Raw genomic sequence first — 8529 nt, 5'->3', positions numbered from 1 at the left:
TCCTAATAATCCTTTAGGTGAGTGTAAATTCAAAATATTTTCATAAAGTTTAATAAAGCCCAATATAACAAGTATGCAAAAACGGTTAATCTCCTAAATACTTACAGACCATTTTATATATATATATATATATATATATATATATATATATATATATATATATATATATATATATATATATATATATATATATATATATATATACACATACACACACACATTTATTATCTTAATTTGAATGGTATTGACAACATATTTATTTGTCACGCTGTCATACATGACTAAATGTATGTCCAATTGAAGAAGGGACACTATTATTGATCTATTTTAATATTGTGCATTTAATAATACTTCCATAAAGACTCACATTTTACTTGAAAAGAGACATGTCCATTGGATAACTACATAATCTACACAAGCCATTGTTCTTGGATGCGATAATCGCCTCAAGTTAAACTGCATTGTGTCATTGTCCACAATGCTTTGGTGACAGGACTTTGAGATAACAAACAGGGAAAACAATAAAAGGCATGATTTACATCACATCCAGCTAGCCAACTCCGTCCAAACTCCATGATCCATATTTTTTTCTTGAATGTCTTGTGAGGATATTTTGTAAAGATAAAATCGAATTTATACTTTTATATAGGAAGAGATATCCAATCACATGAGGCCTAAAAAAAAATGCAAACAAACAACAACAACAAAAAAAAACAATACTGATTTGCTAAAATCAAAAGTGGGAGGGTCTGGGGTGCCGTGCTCTGAACCCCTAGGGACAATCTGAAACATCCCTGAGCTGTCAATCTTTCCTGAACTATCGAACAGGCTTCTGTGATGACCATGGAGGTAATTCACCTGTCCGCCGTGCTCCCGGTGTTGGGAGTCGTGATCCGGTGTGTGTGGACAGTACACACCATTCAAGAATCTGCTGTCCATCACGAATCCCCACCCAGCCTCCCTCTCCCACATCCTCTCATCAGTCGGCTGTCATATTCTACCCCTCTGTATCCTACAAATCCCTCAGCTCACCCTCAGCCCACCATCTGTGATGTGGTTTCACTGTGGGTCTGCCAGGCTCTATCGGCTCATGTCTGGAGAATCCCTTGTCTCTGCCACTGTTAGTCAGCCCCCTGGAGTCATCAGCCTTTCCTCCACCGTGGCTTCTCCCTCCATTGACTCCACTGTGGGCAGCATTCGTGGCTACGGTCTGGTTCCCGGCTGGCTCCTCCTGATCCTGTTCTCTCCTGTCTGCTCCCTGGCACCCTTGATCCCTTGATTTTACATAGCTTGTCAGTGAACTACAGCTCTGTGTAGTAAATGCTGCTCCATCTGAAAGATTTACTACTGATTACAGAACCGGCTTTACTGACAAGATATGCATGACAATCGCATTCGATTAAGCGTGCAGCCCTACCTGAGCCTCCATTTTTGGAACTGAAAGCTGAGTTTATCCGCTTGTTTATCTTTAAACATACCCAGGTATGTCACATAACCTGCTTTCTAGGATACCCCCCTGAACTCCGGTGTTTTGAGCTGTGAATGGATTCAGACTACTTAAACACCTCTGATTGTCCTTTGCGTTCAATAAATCATGTCTGTGATTTGCTATATCACTAAATGCAGCAAAAACACATAGTAAATAGAAACCTTTGATTCAGGGTTCCCAGGTTTTCATAACAAAACCTGCCCAATTGCTACTCAAAACTAGCCCAAAACTAGCCCTACCAGAACGTTATCCTATCAGTATCGATTGGATATCTGTGTAATGTAAATGCAATCTAGCCATCGCATCTGCATTTACAGGTCAACATCATATAAATCATAAGTTCTGAATATAACTATGGATCTGTGAGACCGGAGGATGACCGTCACTACGGTCTTAATAGAATGATAACCTTCGTTCCGTCTTCGCTCGAGACCTTATGTAAACAAAGTCATGCCGATGAGCCTGGAGGCGGAGCTTCCCGTACTATAAAAAGCGGGATGAACTTCTGGCTCATTTTCTTACCTTGAACGCCTAGTGTTCTGAGCGACAAGGATAGCGACGGTCATCCTTAGGTCTCACAGATTCATAGTTATATTAATAACTTACAATCTGTTTCGACCTCACTCTGACCGTCACTATGGTCTTAATAGGATGACCTATACCAAAAGGGTCGCGAAGAACAGAAGAATTAGATTTTCCTAAATCTCGCTGGGCAACAAACATCAGAACTGCAGTGCTCACATGTGCTGCATGGTAACATCAATTATATAAATCTCAAAAGTGTACATGTAGTAGACCATGAAGTTGCCATATAAATATCTCCCACAGAACTCCTTTTAGTGCAGTGAGACTGTGGCTCATCGTGGGAGTGGGCTCTTATTCCTGTAGAAACCGAAACCCCCTTTCAGTATAGGTATAAGAAATAACATCGACTACCCAATGTGACAAAGGCTGTTTAGACAGTGGCAACCCCTGCCTGGCCTTACTGTAGTAGAAAAAAAGATGAAGATTAGCTTTCCTCAAAGACTGAGTACAATTACATAGTATACAATGCCCTCACTGAACAGAGGTTAAGTAACTGCTCCTGTTCTGCATGTGAGGAAATGGTTCAAATTGAACCACCTCCAGTATCTAATTGTAACTGGGGCGTAAATACTTTTGTCAAAAATGCAGGGTTAGGCTAAGTGTCACTCCTGTGCCATCTGCCTTCCACAGCTAACAATCTCCACTAACAGAGAGAGAACAGAGCTCTCCTACGTACTCGGCAGAGCAGAGTGCCAATTAAATCCATTTAGAGAGACATATTTCAATCTGTTTTCACAAAAGGCCCATACTGGGACTTAGTGAGAGAGTTCAGTGCCTGCAGAGTTCGGTCTGGACACAGGTCAACTCCCTTTGGAAACTTACTCATTAAAGGAAGTCGGCCTAATAGCTGGTCATTGGCCCTTCATGAAATGTTGAAATAACCAAGGCATAACCCTAGTTTGTACTGGCTCCCTTGCCTTGATCCAGTTGAAACCGTAAAAAAGAAGGACAGGTGGCAGAGAAATGGGTCTGCCTTAGTGTTCACACACCAGTTTTAAAAAAAATAAATAAATAAATAAATTCCAGCTTAGAGAGTAATTGGCCTGAATAGATGGGACTCTAGCATTGCTCAGTGTCTCCTGTGTCATCTAACTGTTGAAAGATGACTTGAGGAATCAACGGAAGAGGGGGAAAAGCATACAACAATCCTGTTGGCCATTCTTGAGATTTTGAGAACACCTAGGCCAGAGTAGTCCTCCTGTATCTATAAGGGAGGACCATTCCTGACAATTAGTTGTTTCCTTGGATGCATAAAAATCGATCTGGGCTTCCCCATAATAGGTTCAAATTTGACCCACTACTTTGTGTGTAAGCGCCACTCTCCTGGGAGTGGCCCTGTCCTGACAGGATATCAGCTGCCACTACTGGGATGTGAATTGTTCTCAGAGATGCTAGACGGAGCCATGCCCAAGTCAGTAACTACTTAGTCACCTGGAGACTGCACAGTGTAGCGACTTTGTCCCACCCTGGTGAATTATATGATACACCATAGAGGTGCTGCCTGTTCTCACTAACACAATCTTGTGATGAATGAACGGTAGCAGCCCCTTGAGGTAAGAAAATGCCTTTAGTTTGAGCACATTTGTGTGTTCCAAAGACCAATGGAGCTTCCATGTGCCCCTAAATGACCAGCCCTCCCAGACAGCTCTCCAGCCTGTCAGTGATGCATCTGTTGTGATCACTGCTCTTCTGTGAGGAAGAACTCTTAGTGGGACTCCTTTGAGAAGAAAGTCTCTGTTCCTCCAGGGGAGCAGAGCCTTCATGCAAAATTGTGTCACCAACAACTTTACTCCTTTGTCTTTATTGGATGGAGATTAAATGAATTAACCAACAATGTATGCCTCGCACTCTCAACAAACCCAGAAGGATCACCACTGATGCTGCTGCTATCATCCAAAATAACTTATGTAATTTGCATGCATTCACCAGTTTTCCTGACTGGAAATGTCTTAATGCTTTTCCCAGACTGTTGGCCCTCTGAGGTGAGACGTGTATTAATTGTCACAGAATCAAAATGGATCCAGAGAAAGTTCACTTGTTTTCGAGGCTGGAGACTGCTGTTCTTCCAGTTTGCAGTGGAACCAAGGGATTAAATATGAGCCAGTACCTTCTCTGTGTCCATTAGTCCTTGATTTAGAGTGGGGATGCAGATCAACCAATCTTTTAAAGATGGAAGAATTTTGATACCCTGTAACTGAAGGGGGGCTAAGGCCTGAAACCATTTGAGGAATACTCTCGGTGAATCATTTTGAATAAGAGTACCTTTAAGTATTATTTGAGACTCATGAGGTTGGGAATGGGGCGATAATCACCAATTTTTCCCAATTGTGGAGTAACACCATTTTGCAGTGTGCTGGGAGGCACCTCTGAAATGGCTCCTTTTTTTCAACACACTTTGAACTTCCTCCACCAATTCTGGCTCCAAAAAGGGTACCCTTGACAATAGTCATTTGGACCCCTGAAAAGGGAGGTAAAACTGCAGTTAGGACCCCTGAGTTACCATGGACAACCCTTGGGGGAAGTGAGGTGGGAATCTGACTGTTGACATGAAAGGTATGTTCTTGGACACCAGCAGGGCCACCACATCATGTCAATATCAGGCAGGCCATTACGGCATGAGGCCCCTGGTGATTCCTTACCTCTGCAGCATCTGAATGGGAGTCTCCCGATTCTGATTCATGCCCACCATCGAACAGTGAGTTGGGGGGCAAAAATAGGCAGTACATCATCTACAGCCTCTTCTCCCCGAGGCACAGGTGGCAGAATGCTTTCCTGGCCGAGGGAAGAAATGGATCAGGAAAAGGAATGATGGGCCTCAAATCTCCATTCTCAGAGATGAACTCTAAAGATTAGTCAGAATCTTAAGATGTACATTTGTACTTTCTGTTGGTGGAGCAGTGGTTGGTTTATCCACACACTTATGACTTGTTGGTTTGAAATTGCAGTCATACTGGTGGTCACACAATGTTTGCGAGCACACTCATGAGCATGACCACCTAAAGAGCATTCCCTTTTTCTACCATGCTGCGAATCCGGTTCGCATGAGAGAGTCGTTCCTCTCTAGGCAGGTCGGGGCCCAGGAGCAGAACTGAGACACCCTACCTTAGAAAGCAGGCGACTGGCTGTGGGAGAGAACAACGGATGTCGTTTTACTCACATGTCTATGGCAGGCCTGGCTGCTGCCAGGGAAAGCATGCTGCTTTTACGAGTACATGCAAGGCCTCCTTGCCTTGATTAAATCACTGCTGGCAGCAGTGGGATTTGAACCTACGCCCCCCAAGAGACTGGAGCATAATCCAGCACCTTAGACCACTCTCACAAGCTGCACTGTAAGGATTATCCATATCCCTTGTTAGGTGAGCAATCCCTAGACATGAGGGGCATCCCAATGTCCATCATGGGGGTCCATTGCTGATTGACAAAACCAGCAGCACTGAGATGACATGGTTGCAACGGTAGTAAATTAAGCCAACAAAAAGATCACCTATACCTGTACGCGAACATACTCAGATGGCTTATACCAACCCCCACTGATCGTGGCATTAGTAATGGTTTATTAAATGCAACTAGAAAAATTGACCTTCACTAGTAAGCGAACATACTTTGAAGATCCAAAATAAAACCCACAAACTGCGAACAGTAGTCAAGAGTAATTTAGCCCACAAAAGGAACTGATGTGCACCAGTACTCAAACGTACCAAGCAAGTCAAACAATCCCCAACCACTGTGAACAGTGATATAGGGTATAATAGGGTTTAATATTACCCAAAACTTTGCAATAGAAATATATTATATTTTTTAATTGATGATGATAATAATAATAATAATAATAATAATAATAATAATAATTTGTTACATTTATATTGTGCTTTTCTGGGTACTCAAAGCGCTTTACATGGGGGGGGGGATTTCCTCATAGATAGATATCTGAAAGAGAACAGAATTACACCAACACTGCATAGCTTAGCATGCTAGCCAGTTACAAAACAATGCAATGGAGATACTACCATGTAGCAATAAAGCCATATAACCACCACAATTCACAGGGACACAAGGCACCTGTACCACAAGGTGATGAATTGAACGGTGGATAATCAGTTTAATTCTGTTTGCCTACCTGTACCTGGTCTCTTGAGTTGAGAAAGGTAAGAGAATGAACCGGAAGTTCAATCCCAATTTATATAGTGCGGGAAGCTCGACCTCCAGGGTCATGGGCATGACTTTGTTTACATAAGGTCTCGAGAGAATGCGGAATGAAGATTATCATTCTATTAAGACCATAGTGACGGTCAGAGTGGGGTCGAAACAGATCCCCCCTTACGAAAAAGAAGTTTATTCAAGTGTGCTATTAGTATACTTCTTTTACACTAAAAATAGGAGTTTATTCTTTTGTTTTATTTTTTTTGTTCTTTTAAGATATTTGCTTTTTGTTATGGTATTTAATATACTTAAAATGACATTTAAGTATACTTGACTTATACTTACAAAAAGTCTAAATATACTTGAACTTTACTTAAGTATACTTAATAAAATAAACTTGAAGTATACTACTTTTTGGTAAGGGCCCTTCCACTCCCTCTGGACAATTGAAGAATGTCGCTAATGTGGACTACTGATAGAAAAGGTTAGTATGGTATCACACTCTCATGGCAATTTTTGGTGGCTAATTTGTATGAATTTGTTCACTCTCATTCATAGGTTTGAATGTTTTTATACAAATCAAGTCAAATTCATATGAAACTGCCACCTCATAAAATAATAACATCTTCTCTTGAGATTGGGCTGATTACTTTTTATATTTTAACATTACTGGATTTAGAAAGAGAAACATGTTCTTCTGCTGGGTAACTGTCTTAGATTTATCCAAACTCATCACATAATGAAGATAAAGGGAAGAAACAGATGGGGGGAAAACTCTATAAAGGTAGTTTCATTTTCCATTCTAAAATTAAATAATATACAAAACAACTATTTTCTGTGTCAACAAGGAGAGAAACAGATATTCAAAAGGGATCTTTTTCACATTTTGCAAATGTATTACACTAATTTTCTGTGCCTGGGATGGAAGGTTTTGCTGAAAAAGTCACACAGCTTCTGTGTATGGAGAGCACAAACACAGAGGAGTGTTGTTTAAGGTTAAAAGAGTAAGATGACATTCTGAAATAAATGCATAATTGGCGTCAGCAGGAATTTGTTTGTGAATTAAGACCTGGGAAAACTTCAAACACTTGGTTAAATACTTATTTAACTAAACGCTATTAACTAAAAAAACAATGCTTGAGAATATAAAAATGACAAAGTTTTTTTTTTTTCACTTCAAAAACAAGGTAATATGCACAAGTAATGAACACAAGCTTGTCTTTGTGCATCAACTCAGCCAAATGTTATGCCACCACAGTACTTTAGAGATCTAGCAAGTCACAAACACAAATGTAAAAGCAGAGAATAATTTATGGTCACTTAATTCTACTTTTCACAGCAGATATAGTTACTGTATATAATGTATCTATTAATGGAATAAGGTTGCGCTAACGAAGCTCAAGCAGCCTCTCCAGGAGAAATCAAAACGCGCAACACAAAGCATGCTGAGGTAAAAATTCAAAATGAAAAGTTTTTTATATTTAAAATACAGTTAGTTAGGTAACATTACACAACATTTTCATCATAACGAATATTTAATAGTTCAATAAACATTTCAATAAGCAAGTATAATAATATTAGGTCACTTAATTTTCACTGCGCACCTCACAGCAAACAGTCAACTCATTGCTGAATGATTCCGCATTTTGAACGAATCGGTTGAGTCAAAGTTTCACTAGCACAGTGGTTCCCAAACTGAGGAGCGCAGAGCTATGACAAGGGGGGCTCGGCAAGGCTGAGGCAGTCAGCAGACTATTTTGCAAAAGAAACCTCTGCAGGGGGATAAAGACTACATTGTGTAATTTTCCCTCTTATCATGCTGCCACTTGCCTGAGAAGTTAATTAATTAAACACAAAATATTAAATTGACATATTTTAATGACCTCAACATGACTGCAGAACCCGCTTGAGCGCTCCATTATGTTGTAGCAATTGTGGTTGTATCAATAACAGACCACTAGATGGTGCGATTGAGAAATCAGAGATGTATTGCAGGGAGCCATGTAGAAATATAAATGAACGATGCATGGTTCTGCTCTAAGCATATAACATTAAGTTACAAGTTAGTGAAAATACTGCCAATGCCAGGTACGTAAAGCAGATGATGAATATACTTTAGATTCACAAAAACCAAAACAACGTGTCTACACCAGACGCGAACGGCGCAATGTGACAAAAGCAAATAGAAACCCAGTGATGTTCTCTGCTGTAGAACCCTGCCCAAGCCCGACCCGAGCCCGTCTTTTTTCCCCTTCTCCCTAAACAGCTTATACTACTGTTTCAGCTTTTAAAATTTAGGCTAACTGCGTTTAGGC

Source organism: Cyprinus carpio, chromosome A6 (assembly GCF_018340385.1).
Source record: "Cyprinus carpio isolate SPL01 chromosome A6, ASM1834038v1, whole genome shotgun sequence".
Classification (NCBI taxonomy): Eukaryota; Metazoa; Chordata; class Actinopteri; order Cypriniformes; family Cyprinidae; genus Cyprinus; species Cyprinus carpio.
Note: the sequence above shows the minus strand (reverse complement) of the source record.